Below are 18,272 nucleotides of genomic sequence, written 5' to 3'. Positions count from 1 at the left end.
CATCATTATGAAAGGCTTTTATTACACACTCCTATAAAACATATTTCTTTTGTCAGTTGCCATCCTAGCAGACTAGCCTGCATACCAATAGGAACACTAAAGTGCCAAGAAGCAGAAGATAGTTATCTGCTAAAATCTATGTAGAGTAACCTAACAAATGCCAGAGGAAGAAAGAGTGCCCTCTGCACAGTAATACTTGTTTAGATGTCTTCTTTATACTGACAATGACAAGGCTCCTTTCGTTTGTACTGTACTACAAAATCAGAATGCATTTTTTTCAAAAGCAGACTGTATATCAAAGAGAAAAGAGAGACATTCTAGGAACTGGGATACTTAATGTGGATAAGTAAATACATTTACCTGAACACTGCTAACTAAAAGTCCTCAATGTTAAAACTGAAGATTTATACCATCAGTATTATTCAAGGTACTCGGGAAGGTTTTTGTTGGTTTTAAACTTTTTTATTTCCCCTCTTTCTGTCCATTCTGCTTTACAAAATTTCCCTCTTACCTCTATATTGTTTCAAAGTTTTAAAATTACAGTTGTTTTTATCAACTCCTAAGTTAGTTATAAAATGGTTCTATATGAATAATATATACAAAACTAATTGTTATAATTTACAAATTGCAGCTGTTTTAGGTGACAAACAGGAACTTTTATTGCAGGACAAATTTAAGGAAGAAGAATTCTAATGTTGTAACTTCTGCACTGTGCTGCTCTTCAAAACTATTATTTTATTGTATTTGAATATATCTAAAATTGTCCTGTCAAAGGCACATTTCAGATGTAACTCTAAACTCGGCCAGCAAATCCAAAGAAATGTTCATGAAGTGATGCCAGACTTACTGTCTACCTTCATACAATCAGTGTGCTTTCAAACGTGCTAGTTTCATATTTCTTGTTATACACACTTTGAGTCAGAACTTTACTGAGTAAATAGCGCTCGAATTCCCCCTCCCCCTGCAGTCTATAGGAATTATGCCCCAAACTGGTTTTGATCCAGTTAACTTTCTTTAAAAAAAAAAAATTATTTTCAACATTTCAAAAAATAGATATTAACACAAATAACTATAATGGTTACATTTAATTACTTCTACTACTACTGGCAATTCTATTAACAATATGTTTATCTTGTGGTCTACATTTATTTGACAGGCCCATTTGCAACAAGGCCTGCAGTTTCCTTGTATACAACAGTGCAAAGTAAAAGGTGACCTTTTTATTTATGTTTAAAACATTTCAACAGTTAGTTCTGCTCCAAAGATAACACCCTAACAAGGTTCAAGGCCAGAAACCCCTGACAATATTGACTTTTCACTTGATGACTACTGCACTGCATTAACTTAAACAGACACCGGAAAACATTTTTTAAAAGGAAAAAGAAAAAAGCTTAATTGAAGGTTGCATTTGTAGACTAGAGAGCCTCTATGTTAAAATCTTACTTGTCATTGTAAAAAGGATAAATAGCTGGCTAAATAAACATTAGAATAACAGTCACTTAAACAACTGCACCTATACAGATAAGTAACAAAAGCATCAGGCACCTGGCATCATATTAGGACCTACTGATGACAACAACATGAATCATTATAGTGACACCTAATAATGAGCAAACAGTGACGGTATTACATGTCTTTAGAAGAATCAGGCTCCTACCTTTACAAGACAGATGGACGGTAAGTCCCCCTTTAAAGAAAGTTGTCAGTAAAACCGGGCTGCAGTTGCAGTAAATTGAGTCCTTTCAGTCACTGTATACATGCAGCAGTTCTGCAATGAGGGAAAAATATTATGGGAGGAGCAGCTGTGAACGAGTGACCTCCTGAAGCTGAGTTCTCTTTGTGAATCAAGCACTGGGAGCCAGTGCCTCTGATTTGCATGGATTATCTCCACTTGAACAGATACATTTAAATCTATCTGGCACGGTGGCAAAAAAATGGGAGAGTAAGTGAATGAGAGCGAGAACAAGAGAGAGAAGGGGAGAGAGAGAAAAAGAAGACAAGAAATCGTGAAGCTTGGCTGGATATGCTGGTTCTGGCAGAACTGTGTCTCAGAAGAGCTACAGCTCCCTCTTCATGTCACAATTGTAAGATAAGAAATGCTGTCATTAAGCACTGGTTAATAACAGAATTCCCCCCTTACTCCCCCCCCCCGAACTTCTGATGTTCCATTTGATCAGATTTTTATAAACACTTAATTATTCTGTCATCATAAAATCAGGATTTTATACTGTAAGCTTCAAATGATTTGTATTCAGGCAGGTAAAAGAATGAGGCAGGTAAAACTCCCCACGTAATTTTAAACACAGAAACATTTCAAACTGAGTAGTTTGTACAAATTAAGACAGATTTCTATATATGCCTTAAAAATACACTTATTGAGTATGCAGATAACTTTAAAGGCATGGATAGAAGATGGCATTCAAAATGTTGATATATAGTTGTCTTTGACAAAAATACCATTGCTCTGGGTGTGTAAGCCAACATTTTTGAGATTACTGAAATGTATCAAGACAAAGAGACCAGTGAAAACGTTCTAACAATCTGTATCCAGCCACTTCTCCCTTATTACCATGAATAACACAAGCATTACCTGTCAAATTTTTCCAATTTGATTTAAATGAAGTACTTATGCTGATTAGGGAAGTATGAGGAACCCTCTTGAGCCTTCATCAAAATTAAGATGAACCTGAACTAAACTTTTTTTCTGGTTCAAAGGCATTTAGATAATTTTTTTCTCATCTTACAATTTCCCAGTTTACAATTTTTTGAACCTCTAAATATAGCTGTTGGGTACCAGTTGGACCAAAAGTCATTAAATGCAGAGATAATAGCTATTCGGAAATGGGAGGTACCAGAAAGCTTTGAGAGAGTTTATTTTTATGAGATTTCAAGCCCAAAGCTGCAATCTCAGGAGATTCAGATAATTCAAATGAACTTCAAATAAAAATCTGAACTTTTGGTGCTTGTACAAACCAAAGCCAAATTGCAAAACAGTTGAGGGTCACACATGAAACTTTAAATCCCTCTGCCTCATGTCTCCCCTTTTTAGCCCTGATTCTGCAAAGAGACCCAAGCTAAACAGATCCTGTTCCCATGTACAGTCTCAATGAAGTCAAGCAGAGTCCATGCAGGCTCAGGAGTTTACCCCTTGCTTGGAGCCCGGTTGAAATCAGTGGGGACCTGCCTAGGGGGTTCACTTTGCATGATGGAGATATTTGCTTGAAACCTGGATTCTTAGATGATGCATCTAGCTAAACAATAAATATTGTAAGTACTAAGCTTACCCCTGCCATGAAAAATTGCTTCTTGGAAGTAATCACATTTACAGTAAAACTCACTGCAGATAAATGATCACACAGATGCTGGACAAAGTAGTGGGGAATATATCTAGATTCTATAATAAAAGCTATGTGACACAGTTATTAGTAACTGCTTATGCCCCATATACAACCGCTAACTCTTAAGAATGCACTTGGCTCTCTCCAAAAAAATTGGAGATTCAGATGATTTCATTTGGGGGGCTAGATCCTTGAGTTGTGCCCATTTACACCAGTTGAGGATTTAGCTCTGAATGTTTATTAGAAATGTATCCAAACTGCTTGAGGTTTCATACATCCTTCCCAGTTTTCTCTTCCATCTTTCCTTCCGTGTTTATCTCAAACCCATAATGGGTTGCCAGGTGTCCAGTTTTCAATTGACCTTCCCCAGCCTGGTGAAAATGAGTGAGTGAGTGAGGGTGGGAGAGAGCAAGCAATGGAGGAAGAGGGGGATGGAGTGAGTGGCACTCACCTGCTCCTTTGCCTCCAAAATTCACTTGCTCCTCCCACTTACCCTTTCTCTGACCTCCTAGTAAGTGAATGAGTACCCGTCTCTCTTCACAACCTTCCATGACAAATCCATATTTTTACACACTATTCCCTGTGAAGGGTTACGAGTAGTGTGGCTCCTACTGCTAGAGGGCCTTGAAAAGCACCATGAGCCAAAATCTGCTCCCAGAAGTGGTGTAAATGCTGTGTAACTCCACTTTACATCAGTATCTTGAAGAGATTAATTTTCAAGCTACTCATATTAAACTTCCTTAACCTCAGTGACCACTTCTTAAGTCTCCTTTGGCTTCTTTTACTCTCCATGGTCCCCAATCAATCCTTCTCAATCTTTAAAGAATGTCATCAGATTCAATAGGTCTAACAGTGCCTTAGACTGTTCTCTGTGTTATCCCTTAGACTGCGCTGCTTTCAGATACATTTTGCATTCTCCCTGTTCCTAGCTTGCAGTGAATTCTGGGCTAGGGAATCCTACAGTGTGACAGATATGGATGTAGCAGCAGCTTTGTCACCCTACACATGGACCCTCTGAAGACCATCAAAGATAAGGGGACTTCAGAAAGGAGGAAAGGAGCCTGGGAGGAATCAGAGCACATGAAGGATTAGGAGAAATTGTAGGAAGACCTGGAAAATTATAATCTCATTTCGTAGTGTAGGGGTGGGAGGTTGAAGAAGTTGAGACTGAGATTCCCTTTTGGCAAACTACGTACACCTGCTAGCGATCACTGTGGGGGAGAACAAAGTGAAGGCTGTGGGGAGAGTTGGCGGAACCAGCTAAACAATTACTAGAATATCTGTTAACCTTATAAGAGGTCTGAATTTCATTCACTTAGAGGAGAGGGCCAAGGATGAAAATGATATTTTAATCAAATCCATTTGCACATCCTTGCTCTGCAATTGAGCAAACACATTAACAATTCTCTGTTGACTAGGGAGAAACAACAAAAAAAGAACAAATCGGGTTAGAGTAAGGAAAAAGGCAAATGTACCAGAACAACTGGCCACAAAATCAACACAAAGTTGCCAAACTTATGAGAGAAAGTGAGTTTAGAGGGCAGGTGCCACGCACTCCTATCAAAGAGCCACAAAGGCAAACTGGGTTGTATTTTCTCACTGCTGTGCGAAAGATAGTTATGCATATATTTGTTAATAGTTTAATACCTGCCCCCACAATGTGCACATCAATCATTCAAATACAATAAAAGCCCCGAATCTTTCCAAAATGTTCATATGTATCAAGTTTCCAGATGAAATTGAAACAAAAATATCCAAAATGGCATCCAAAAGATTAGTCTTGAGTTTTGCCCAGTTTGAGGTTTGCCCATGACCAATATAACTTCTAGTTATTGGTAATTCAGCCCTTCAAACCCAGCATAAAGAAGCAGCAGAAGATATTTTTGGAGCATACTTAGTCATGGGAGAAAACCCACATGAATAAAACAGAACATATCAAAGGACACCGAGATAGGATCTTTGGTAACAGACTTTTATCATTTTGCTGCACTGTCCAAATCACACAAATCCAGTAACAAAAAGGCAGATAACTCTTTCTAAAATAAGAGGGAAACTTAAATCAGACATACAGGTCAGTCTAGTATAATGAAAGACCTGTGAGAGGTAGACAGGCTATACATGTGGAGTGAACTTAATTCAATCAAGCAACATGTATTTCATTAACAAAAAGAGGTAGCAAAATTAAAACCCTGCAATACAGGCATAATATGACAAGTCATCAGGGATGGCTAAAAAGCTGCCACCATATGGCCCATACTGCAGAACAACGGACTGGTATAAGAGTAAATACATATGAAATGAATTTTTAAAAAGCTGAAAAAATTGTAGCAAATTGAATGCTAATTCATGACAATTTCTGAAAGAAACAGGACAACAGATTATCTGCATATAAGTGGACTTAAAATATCTCTCAATGCCAGCCTGTTACCCAGTTCAAACGGAAACAAACCACCTCTTTACAGATTGAGACTGTAAATGGTCAAGCCAGAGCTTCAATCAGTCTCATTAATTAAAGAGCAGGTGTAATGCATTTACTCAGAAAATTCAGAATTATAAAATGACACTGTAGTTTTAAAAATAGAGCATGGAAGAAGAAAGGGAACAGAAGAAATACCAATAAAAGACACAATAAAAACTGTAAGGTTGAATGCACAAAGGCTACACATGCACACTGTATTATATAACTTTGGTAGCTAACCCACTTTACTTCTGAAGAAATTTCTTGTAAGCTTCTGGTGACAAAATAAATCTTGAGACCTACAGTAAGAATGCAGTGAGCACCTTGGGAGTCTCAGAGTACCTGCAACATGGATTCCACGGGGCGCCACTACTTGACAAACACAAGCTTGTTTATTAGCAACAGGACCTGGCAGAGAGGATGTCATTTTCTGTTCCCAAAGGGGAGAAAGGAAAGGGAGGCCTAGGAGTAGGAAAGAGAACTTAACTAAATCAGTTTAAGTCCTCAGAATAAATATTTATTCCAGTTTTCGAGATAGAAGTTTCAGTTCTCATTTTCCCCTCACACATTCATCTGTGCACAGTGAAAAAAACACATTCCACTCTCCATCACCTAAAGCTGGTATCAAATGCCATTTCTGTTCCATCTAGTTAGGTAGGCTGCATGTGATGGTTGGTAGCATTTCATCGCTAGTATACTACCTCCTAAACACATATAGGTAAACAAGTAAGAGTTCATGAGAGTGAAATCCCCTCAGAGATCAGTCAGCCTTCTGATTACTAATCCATGTCTTTCTTTTCTATATCCAAATTAATTTATTTTGCAGTCAAAGAAATACAGCAAAGTACCAGGAGAAAATCCAAGGATTTGATTCCTATTTCACATTATTGTAAATGGGCAGTAAATTCACTGCAGCCAATGAACCTTCATCTCCACTCTCCTCCTCTTTGTGTATTTACACCTATGCAAAGTGACTGTATGATGCTACCAAATCAGAACAGTAGCATTTTCACATTCCTTTTTAACAGTATAAGTAACTGCACCAAATCAAGGTGGTGGAGAATCAGGCCCCACAGAGCTGCACTCGTACAAAGTTACTGAGGCAGAGAGATCAGAATCAGGTCCTCAGTTTGCTGGCATTATTTGAGACTCCATAACAGCATAAACATGAGCAATTATTACTCTGAGCATTAGATATACAGTATCATAGTCTTCTAGATCAGTTTCCCAGGCTATCTAATGGATCAACTAAAGCTCTGGATGAAAAGTATGATGATAACTTTGTTCCTTTTGCATAATGGAACTCTTTTAAACAAAGGTAAAACTCATCTGTATAGAAGCCACAACTTTTCTTGGGGGAAGTTCAAAACTGGAATGAACTCCAATAGGAACTAAGGACCATTACAAACCTTACCATCTTCTGCTCTAAGTGCAAGGCACATTTCTTTGACCTTGCCTTCTCTAACGGAAACATAAAGCATGTCTATATATACTATAGAAGAACAAATCAAAAACAAAACATTCCTTTGCACACACCTCTCCCCTTCGGGAGAGGATGAGGCAAAAATACCTGACAGATGTTAGTCGCATTGCTTAATGCACTTCGGAAGGTGCTCAGATAGTAGAGTGATAAGTGCAGTAAAAACCTATAAGTATATAAGAGACCTAAAGATAATTTTTCATGAACTTGTGTTAAAGTATTTGTTAGAAAATTAAATCATTGTGGGTTCTCTTCTCCTTGTCTGCTCTTCCCATAAGCAAATCTCCATGTACAGGTAGCAATGAGAAAATCTTGCAAGAATTCATTATGACTAAAGCTGGTGTTATGTTAAATAAAATTTAAAAAATTGCTTTCAAAATTTCTTTTTTTCAGTGCTATACTGGATTGTCGTTTATATTGTCAAGGCCATAACAAGTTCAGGACCACATGTCAGAGCAACACAGAATGGCTATATATTGCAAAAATATGTATGAAACCACTGCATCTGTAAGAACATAAGAATGACCATATTGGGTCAGAACAATGATCCACCTACCCAGTATTCTGTCTTCCGACAGTGGCCAGTACCAGATGCATCATAGGGAATGAACAGAACAGGGCAATTCTTGTTGTCCAGTCCCAGCATCTGGAGCATAGGGTTGCGTCCCTAACCACCTTGGCTAATAGCCACCGATTGACCTATCCTACATGAACTTATCTAATTCTTTTTTGAACCCCTGTTATAATTTTGGGCTTCACAACATGCCCAGGCAATGAGTTCCATAGGTTGAATGTGCACTGTGTGAAGAAGTACTTCCTTATACATGAATTAAACCCGTTGCCTATTAATTTCATTGTGTGACAACTAGTTCTTGTGTTATATGAAGGGGGTAAATAACACTTCCTTATTCACTTTCTCCAAATGTGATTTTATAGACCTCAATCATATCCCTCCTTAGTCATCTCTTTTCTAGTGTAGTCCCACTCTTTCTAATTTCGCCTCATAAGGAAGCTGTTCCATGCCCCATATCCTTTTTGTTGCCCTTTTCTGTACCTTTTCCAATTCTAATATATCTTTTATTGAGATGGGGTTACCAGAACTGCACACAGTATTCAAGGTGTGGGAGTACAATAGATTTATATAGTGGCATTATGATCTTTTCTGTCTTATTATCTATCCCTTCCTAATGGTTCCTAACATTCTGATAGCTTTTTTGACTGCCACTGCAGTTGTTTTCAGAGAACTAGTCATGATGACACAAGATCTCTTTCTTGAGTGGTAGCACTAATCTACCTAATTTAGACTTCACCATTTTGTATGTATAATTGGAATATTATTCCTATGTGCATTATCAGTGTTGAATGTCACCTGCCATTTTGTCACCCAGTCACCCAGTTTTGTGAGATTCCTCTGTAACTCTTTGCAGGTGGCTTTGGACTTAACTATCTTGAGTAATTTAATATTGTATGCAAATTTTGCCACCTCACTGTTTATCCCCTTTTCCAATGCATTTATGGATGCATTGAACAGCAATGGTCCCAGTTCAGATCCTTGGAGGACTCCACTATTTAATTCTTTCCATTGTGAAAACTGAATCTTTATTCCTACCCTTTGTTTCCTATCTTTTAACCAGTTACTGATTCACAAGAGGAGATTTGCTCATATCTCATGACTGCTTAGTTTGCTTAAGAGCCTTTGGTGTGATGTCAAAGTCTTCCTGAAAGTCCATATACACTGTATCAGCTGAATCACTCTTGTCCACATGCTTGTTGACATTCTCAAAGAATTCCAGTAGATTGGTGAGGCATGATTTTGCTTTATAAAAGCCATGTTGACTCTTCCCCAACATATTCAGGTATGTATCTTAGAATTATGTTCTTTACTATAGTTTCAACTAATTTGCCTGGTCACTGGCCTGTAATTGCCATGATCGCCTCTGAAACTTTTTTTTTTAAATGAGTATTACATTATCTATCCTGCAGTCATCTGGTCTAGAGGCTGATTTAAGTGATAGGTTACATCCCACAGTTAGTAGTTCTGCAATTTCAAATTTGAGTTCCTTCAGAACTTTTGGGGGAATACCATCTGGTCTTGGTGACTTATTACTGTTTAATTTTTCAGTTTGTTCCAAAGCTTCTTCTACTGACATCTCCATCTGGGACAGGTCATCAGATACGTCACCTAAAAAGAATGGCTCAGATATGGGAATCTCCTTCATATCCTGTGCAGTGAAGGCTGATTCAAAGAATTCATTTAGTGTCTCTGCATCAGCCTCGACTTCCTTGAGTGCTCCTATAGCACCTCCATTATTTTTTTGGTCTTTTGTTAGTTGCTCTTTAAATTCTTTTTTGGTCTTCCTAATTATTCTTTTACATTTGACTTGCCAGAGATTATGCTCCTCTCTATTTTCCTCAGTAGAATTTGACTTCCAATTTTTAAAGGATGTCTTTTAGCCTCTAACTACGTCTTTTACTCTGCTGTTTAGCCAAGGAGTCATTTTTTTTTGGTCCTCTTACTGATTTTTTTTCATTTGGGGTACATTTACTTTGTGTCTCTGTGATGGTGTTTTTAATTAATTTCCATGCAGCTTGAAGGCATTGCATTCTTTTAACTGTTCCTTTTAATTTTTGTTTAACTAGCTTCCTCATTTTTGTGCTGTCCCCCTTTTTGAACTTTGTTGAGTTTCTTTGGTATTTTCCCGCTACAGGACATTACGTTTAATTACATTATGATTCCTATTACTGAGCAGTTCAGCTATGCTATATTCATCTCTTGGACCAGATCCTGTGCTCCACTTAGGACTAAATCAAGAATTGCCTCTCCTGTTGTGGGATCCAGGACTAGCTGCTCCAAGAAGTAGACATTAATCGTGTCTAGAAATTTTATCTCTGCATCCTATCTTGAGGTGACATAGTTGAAAGCTCTTGTTATTACTGGGTGTTCTGTTTTTGTGGTCTCTCTAATCTCCTTGAGCATTTCACAATCACCGTAACCATCCTCATTATGTGGTCTGTAGTATATTTCTACTTCTATACTCTTATTATTCAAGCATGGAATTTCTATCCATAGAGATTCTATGGTACAGTTTGATTCATTTAAGACCTCACAGTTGCAAAGCGGATATTGCTGAAAGGTTTATTTTTTCACAAAAATGTTTTATGCACCTTTTTGAAAATTTATTGAAGATTATTATTGAAAACACTACTGAAATTATTGAGTTGCTCACTAAAAGAGGATTTCAATAATGTTGCATAGAAAATTTTTTAAAAACTGGAAAAAAATTGCAAAATCTTTTGAAAAAACAAAAAATGAATCAGTTTTTGAATCCTTTGAAATGAAAACAACTTTAAACTCTGAAATTTGTTTGTGGAAATTTGTTTGTGGAACTCACCCCATTTGAGTCTGGATCAACATCCTCTATTTTAGGCACAGCCCCATGTTAGGGGCAGCCATGGGGAGCTCCAACTGGTTGTATTGACTTTAAAGGAGCTATGCTGGATCAATACTTGCATTTTCTGGTTGCAGTGGCAAAGGAAAGTGCTTAGACTCTGAGATTCTCAGAGTTGCCTAAAGGATATGGAAGCCAATTTACTATGACAATTAATGGGAATTTGGTGTCCATTCCCATGTGTGGCTTTGCAAATCTCCGTCCAATAGTTCAGAATGGGCAATTTAGTTACTTTTATATCTGAGTCTCTCCCATTTCCTAACTTATTTCTTCTTTCTTTACAATAAATAAATAAATTAAAAGGGTCCACCCAAGCTAAGTCAACAGACTGAAGAACTGCAGCATGAATGTCTAATTCTCTCACTTCTTGTTTTGTCTATTTCAAATCCACTTCCCTGTTTTGGAAATGATTCAGAATAATCTAGACAGACACTAAGGGCACATCCACGCGATATATCGATCCCTGAATATGCTCCCATCGACTCCGGAACTCCACCAGGGCGAGCAGCGGTAGCAGAGTCAATGGGGAAACCGTTGCCGTCAATCCCGGGCTGTGAGGACCCGAGGTAAGTCGAAATAAAATACGGCGATTTCAGCTACGCTATTCCCGTAGCTGAAGTTGCGTATCTTACATCGACACCCCCCAGCCCCCCAGTGTAGACCAGCCCGAATTTTAGCACTTGGATAAATCAAACCTTTCAGTTCTCAGGGTGTCTTCAGGATAATCATTTTCATTAAAACTGATTTACGTACTAGCAAAACTGTGTCCAGTGTCTGTTTTAAAGCAGAGAGCTGATGGGCAGAAATCAACGAAATTGCAAAAGAAGGTAATAAGGTCAAACAAAGCATTTTTCAAAGGATGTTTCTGGGTTAGAATTTCCTGTTTGCTCAGGAATTCACACAATCCCCATATGTCTTGATGCAAGACTTACTTTTAATTCACTACATTTATTTTTGAAGAGATGCGATATCCAAGGTTGAATTTTAACAGCAAGTTTAGCCTTTCCCACTGTGTTATGTAATGCAGAGAAATTACTTCTTGATCAGGACATGCAGGCAAATGAACACCAGACACATGGGATGGATTTTAAGCGGCAGGCTGCAACTTTCATTTATTTAACAGTGGGAGGAGTGTGTGCTCCCCTTCCCTGGATTTCTCACATATCAGGCATTTAACTGGGTCCAGTGCAGTATTTAGAACTCCCGCCAAATAAGCAATAATTTGGGGGTAGACCTGCGCCTACTCCTAGGATTCAGCCCACCCCTAGGACTCAGTTCACATCTGAATTCTTTCCACCTTCCTCACTTGCGATGGGGGAGGCAGAGATTCCCAATGGGGGAACTCAGTCTGTGAAAACTTCAGGTCTCCCCATAACTTATAACTCTTATAGGCAAGAGGACGACCACCACCAAATCTCAGTTTTCTTTTACCTCTGGGAACTGGTCCCTTTTACCCTTATCTCAAGGTTGAATTTTAGCAGCAAGTTTAGCTTTTCCTACTGTTATGTAATGCAGAGACATTACTTCATGAAGGGTGTAAAGCATACCTAGCTATTGGTTACTTTGTCATGCTGAGGTGACAATATCTTTGCACTATGCTTTGTCTTGTTATCAGGATTTATTTTTTTACTATGGTATCTACACTTTACTCAGCAGAACAAGACAAAGCTGAGTCAGATCTGATTTGTACAGACATCTCAGTGCAGTGCTGGGAAGAGGTAAGCGATGTTATGTTCATTCACTGTGCCTCCCAACACTAGACACTGCCAGCAGTGCCGTGATAAGCTATTTTGGATATTATGGGCCAGTTTCCCCACAGAATTTGGCCCTCCGGTGACATTCAGTTGACTCTGAGTTCTGTTGCAGAGAACAGCTTGCAGATGCACGTGTGCCACGGTAGGCTTCTGTGTAAGTGTGGGGGGCATGTTGGGGACGGAGGATGTAGGGAGGCAGGTGATAGAACAGAGCTCTGTTATGCAAATTCTTCCTCAACATAAAGCAGCCCAGCTCCCTTACACCTCCTTCTCTGAGCAGCGTGCAGGAGCTGGAGAGAGTCTCAGGTAGACCATGCACATGTGAGGTCCCTGGAATAGATGTTTTAGAGATAGGTTCATATTATTTATATTTAGCAATAATTTTGAATAGTTGTTTATTGTTGTTTTCATCTTTTTGTTTTTGGATTGTTAATATAAATTATATAACAAGATAAATGGGAGCTGCCCCTTTAAGAATAGGCTTGGGGCAGTGGTATGATCATGTTGGACAGAAAAGGTTGCACATGGGTAGAGGGACTAAAAAACCCAAACCAAACCAATACAGCTGTTTCACAGATCCATCCAAAACTGCTAAGGCTGACTCTGGCAGTCAGCTAACCTCAATATTTGTACTATTCAAAGTATTTCCGGAGTAAGTATGGGGAAATTCAAGAAAATTTTGCAGACAGAGCCAGAGCCTATGAGGTGATGAGCGCTCCCTTTGAAGTCAGTTTGAGTTTAGGGCACTCAGCACCTCATTGGATCTGGACCACTGGCTGCGAATCTATTTATCTTGAGTAAAACTGAAATGACTATATATGACAGAAAGCGAGACTGTGGGAAAAATTCATGTCATACGGAGACACAACTTCACTGACTTCAATGGAATTTTATGTAGTTATACTAGGGCTGAATTCATCCTTGTAGTTATAAAGACAGACTGGACTTATAGGAAACATATTACCAAAAATTCAAAAGAAATAAAAGTAATAAAATGATTCTACTATCAACAGTAGACAGTAATTCTATAATGTTTTGCTTGTTCTGTCTTTCTCAAGTACTGAGGGAAATGGTATAAAATAGTTTTTCTGTTGTTTATAGTGAAAAAAGCTTTTTACTCAGCATGTAATGAAAGTGGAGGCTGCAACGGCATAGAATTTTATTTATAGCAGATTTTCAACCCTTTGTTTTTTAACCATATAATTTTGGACTAGCACAGTTGTATCCATCCTTGTTGGGCACCTGTCTGAAATGATATTAAGCTGGGCAAATTATTTTGCTTGTTTCACCACCATTTTTTTTATTTTTATATATTACATATATATATATATTTACAGGATGAACAAACATTGTCTAGTTTCTCTGATGTTCTTCAAATTTTAGTTACTCTCTCAAAAATACCCTACATTTTAACATTTTTGCAAAGTGAGTTCTTTTCTGACAAGAAACATACACAGAGCTTCTCTAGTGCAAGTGGGGTTTTCATTTTTATTAGGGTTATCTTAAATTTGTTGTAATTAGCATGACAGCTTGATCTGAAGCTCACTGAAGTCAATGGGCTTCTTTCTATTGACTTCAGTGAGTTTTGGATCAGGTCCTTGATGTCTCTCTAAAATTTTATGTACAATACTAAATAGTGGCTTATTCCTGTATTCCTTGTACACCTCAAACTTCCAGGGTCTAGTTCTAAGATATTAAAATAATTTAATAAGAGCACAAAAATATATTTTAGATCTGCTCCTGTAATCCCTTTGTGGGCATAACTAACTGCAAGTGAATTCAGTGAGAATTCTGCCTACCGCGGCTTTGCAGGATTAGGCACTTTACATCTAAATTACACTTTTAAACCATACTTAGCCTGATAGTGTAGTTCTCTGGCTGAAGTGCCCATGAAGTTAATAGAAAAAGTTTCTCATAGAAAAAGGTTTCATCACCGTGTCAGAGACATAAGTGTTCATGTTTGCTAAACAAATGTTTTGCTGTTGCCACTGATCAAAAACTTTATTTTAGAAATATTCAGTTTTATAGACATTTGGCTGTACTAATGGAAGGTTTTATGGGTTGCTAACAATCTGTAGCTCCTAATGAAGTTAATCTTCTCCAAGCTAAAATAAATGGGAATTCTTTCATTGTCTTTAATGGGTTTTGGATCAGACCTAACAGGAACTGCACGTGCTCAGCACCTCTGAAAAATTAGGTCATTATCTACATATTCTGCAATGTCTGGCTCTACACATTAACAAAATATTTATTTGACTGTTGTCCCCTTTATATACCTATGCAATATCTTCTAAGAACATAAGGTAGCTGTAGCCAACTCAGGCAGGCAGCAAATGGGAGGAGATGCTGACGGAAAAAAAGGGTAAACATGCAAAAAGAAATCACTGCCAACAAGAAAAATTCCACTGTAAAAAGATTTTGTATGGAAATGGATCACTGCAAGCAGCTGTAATTCATCTAACTAACATATTGTTTCTCCTTTAAGATTCAGAGTGTAGCTTTAACCAAACTGACTTTCAGAGACAAAAATAATATATGTGCTTTTGCAGAGCTGAGAAACAATCATTACAGGATGCAAACAGCTAAATGTCTCACATTGCATAAACAATACAAAGTTTTGCAATGAAATGAACTGTCACTGAAGTAGCAAAGTGTCATTTGATCCTCTATTTACCTTTCCAGTTAACTAGCAATAGCAATTGTCTTGGCTTCCAAGCCAGTGCTCAATAGATTACTGAGCTAATTGTCACTGTATATAAAATCATTGAAAAAGAGTGTGGAATTTGTATTGCAAATCAGATTTTATTGACTCATGACAAATCTGAAGTATTTAAATAGGCTGACTTATAATGACACAACAGAACAAAGCTAAAATGAGTTAAATTTCTTACTGGTTTTTATTTTTGTTGACTTAAAAATACCTTCAGCCTACATTACAGTATTATTTATATTCCAGTAGCACCTAGGAGCCCTAGTCAAGGACAAAAAATACTCAAGTACTAGGTGTTATACAACTCCTCCATCTCCCAAAAGAGGTCCCTGCCCTCAGAGCGTAACCTATAATAAATAACTATCAAGTGCTTTATTCTTCCCTCTATTAGTGAACTTCCATCAGAGACAATGTAAGTTGTGTGAACACATCAAGAGAGAAGAAGAGCTTTCCATAGACACAAATTGCTACAGCAAAAAGACTCAAAGCCTCGAACCTTCCATCAGATCCAAAAGAACAGACTTTTGCAATAGGCTCCATTACAGATGACTTGACTGATCCAATTTTAATGGATGCTGCTTTGCTCTGCATCTTTCAGGAGATTCTTTACACTCCCCAACATCAAACTCTAGAAGGATTTCAATTAAATCTGGATATTTCATAGGATTTGCTGTAATGGATCAGTTCTGGAATCTTACCAATACCTGATGCTTTGAAGATGGTGAAAAACCCCAGTGTGCATCTGGTCACTTGTATAATGGTGTTTGCTGGGGAGGAAATTCCTTTCAGATCCCTGCTGGTGATCAGTTTACATCCTGAAGCATGAGATGTGATTGTACTTATGCTAGCATGTATACCAAATATTAGTCCTCAAATTGCCAAGCCCTTTTAAAATCTAGTCCCAATATTTGATTACATGACCTGAAACAGTAAAATCATCTATATTTTGTGTAGCCATACTTTAAAAAGGAAAACATTAACATTTATATAAATAACACATGAACATCATTCTGATTTGAAGAAGTCACAGGTCCTGATTCTGACCTCATTTATACTGGTGTCAATCTGGAGCAACCCCACAGATGCCTACCACTTTCTGGAAGTGGGAAAAAACAGGTGGACATTCTAAGGGCAGGCTCATTATAAAACAAAAATCTGACAGCGTCATGTGTCAATCAAAAGTGTTTCATACATCATACAGTTAGAATGTTAAACTTCTGTCTATATTTAGTGCTAGAGTCAGGGCCGGCCCACAACATTTTGGCACCCGAGGCGGGGAGCTCAAATGACGTCCCATCACTTGCGTCAAAACTTTGAAAGGTCTCAATTCTGCCTCCTTCCTGTTCTACTCCACTCATGGTACTGCTCTGCTACCTACCCCAATAAAGGAGAACTAACAACTTAAAATGCCTTGTTCAAAAATTTTAAGTAACACTTAACTTTCAAACGCCTGAACAGCAAATGTAACTTTTCTTGTCTGCATAGTAAACACCGGCATTTTTTTCTGTTTGAATAATCAAAGTGGTGCTTTCCGTGCCTTTTTGGTTGCCAAGATTTGAACTGCTTCCTGAAGGTCCACAGTCTGGGCCTGCTCATGCTCTATTGAGATGGTTGCAAGGCCGACCAGCCTCTCCTGTGTCATTGTGGAGTGCAGATGTGTTTTTATTAACTTTAGCTTGGAGAAGCTGTGTTCTCCACTGGCAACTGTTACAGGAAGTGTTAGAAGTATGTACAGAGCAACAAAAGCATTTGGAAAGAGGGTGATCATCTTATTTGTGCACATATATTCCAGAACAGCCTTTGGAGTTGATTCTGCTGAAATGAATCTTGAAAGGGCTTTCAGTTCATCATCTAAATCACTCGCATCAATATCGGGCATGTCATCATGTGTCAACACCGTCTCTAGTGCCCTGCATTGCTGGTGTAGGCCTTCTTCAGGTATAGTGAGGAGTTTTGGAATAACATACAACATCCCAAATATACTGCTGTGTTCCTTGAGCTGCATGAAACGTTCTTCAACTGACTATATTGCACAATCTAGCACTGGTTAAAGAATTCAACTTTGAATTGTTGTTTGGGGTCTCTTATGGGATTATCTCATGCCTTGTAATCAAAATGTCTTCTTCTTCGGTGACTCTTGTGTGGGTGGGAAAATAGCTTCAGTGTGAAGTTCCTCTGCCAACTTCTGTGCACACTTCAGAACATTTTGAACTCCCTCATCTGATCGGTAAGACTGTTGAACATTGCTTTGTTCAATGGTTCCACTGCTCCAGATATATCAAGGTCAACACCTTGGAGTCTCTTGCTTACAACATTAATTTCAAACTGTATGTCATGCCGCAACATGAGCCACATAGAAATTTGAAAGTTATGTATGTTTCTGGTGATTCCATTTCCCTCTGCCACTGTTCTCTCACGAACAGTTCCTGTCATAGCATTCTCCTCCATAATGGCAACTATGGCATCATCTATCTTCCCAATTTAGTATCTGATAGGCTTTATCTCCTCCACTCGACTTTCCCATTGTGTGGGACTCAGTGGTTTCAGTGTCAAAGAGGAGGTTCCCAGATGTTGTTTCAAAATTTGCCATCGATGAGTTGATGCAGAGAAAAATACATAGATCCTTTGAATTACATTAAAAAATTCAGCAGCCTCACTGACCACCAAGTTCAATGAATGAGGACTGCATGGGGCAAAAAAAGCTTGAGGGTTTAACTCTTGGATATGTGTCTGCACTCCTCTGTTCTTTCCTCTCACGTTAGCACCATTATCATAGCCCTGACTTCTTATGTCAGCTCTCGCAATTCCCGTGTCTTCCAGCTTTTTAAGAAGCACATTTGTCATATCAGCTCCTATAGTATCATCAAGGTCAATAAATTCTAGAAAATGCTCTCTGACAGTCACCATTGCAGGGACATTTTCACTAGGTTCTGTTGTTGTTACAAAACGCACCATTTGTTCCGTATGGCTGATGTCAGGTGTGCAGTCCAGAATAACAGAGCAATATCTTGTTGACTTCAGATCTGCCACAATCTTCTGTTTGACTTTTGTTGCCAGTAACTGTATGATCTCATTTTGAATTG

At 38.2% G+C, this 18,272-nt stretch overlaps 1 protein-coding gene across 3 annotated transcripts in view; it reads right to left on the bottom strand.

Moving 5' to 3' along the window:
- Nucleotides 1-1,976, bottom strand: part of ADGRL2 (adhesion G protein-coupled receptor L2) — a 470,630-nt gene extending 468,654 nt beyond the window's left edge. For 2 of the 3 annotated variants that reach the window (XM_065554094.1, XM_065554092.1), the window contains exon 1: nt 1,658-1,975. The gene's annotated coding sequence lies outside the window, so the exon portion shown is untranslated. Of the gene's footprint in view, nt 1-1,657 lie in introns of all 3 variants that reach the window. The other variant, XM_065554079.1, reaches the window with a different exon arrangement.
- Between the last annotated feature and the right edge of the window lie 16,296 nt (nt 1,977-18,272).

This window comes from Chrysemys picta, chromosome 8 (genome assembly GCF_011386835.1).
Source record: "Chrysemys picta bellii isolate R12L10 chromosome 8, ASM1138683v2, whole genome shotgun sequence".
Lineage (NCBI taxonomy): Eukaryota > Metazoa > Chordata > Testudines > Emydidae > Chrysemys > Chrysemys picta.
This window is presented reverse-complemented; position numbering and strand designations above follow the sequence as displayed.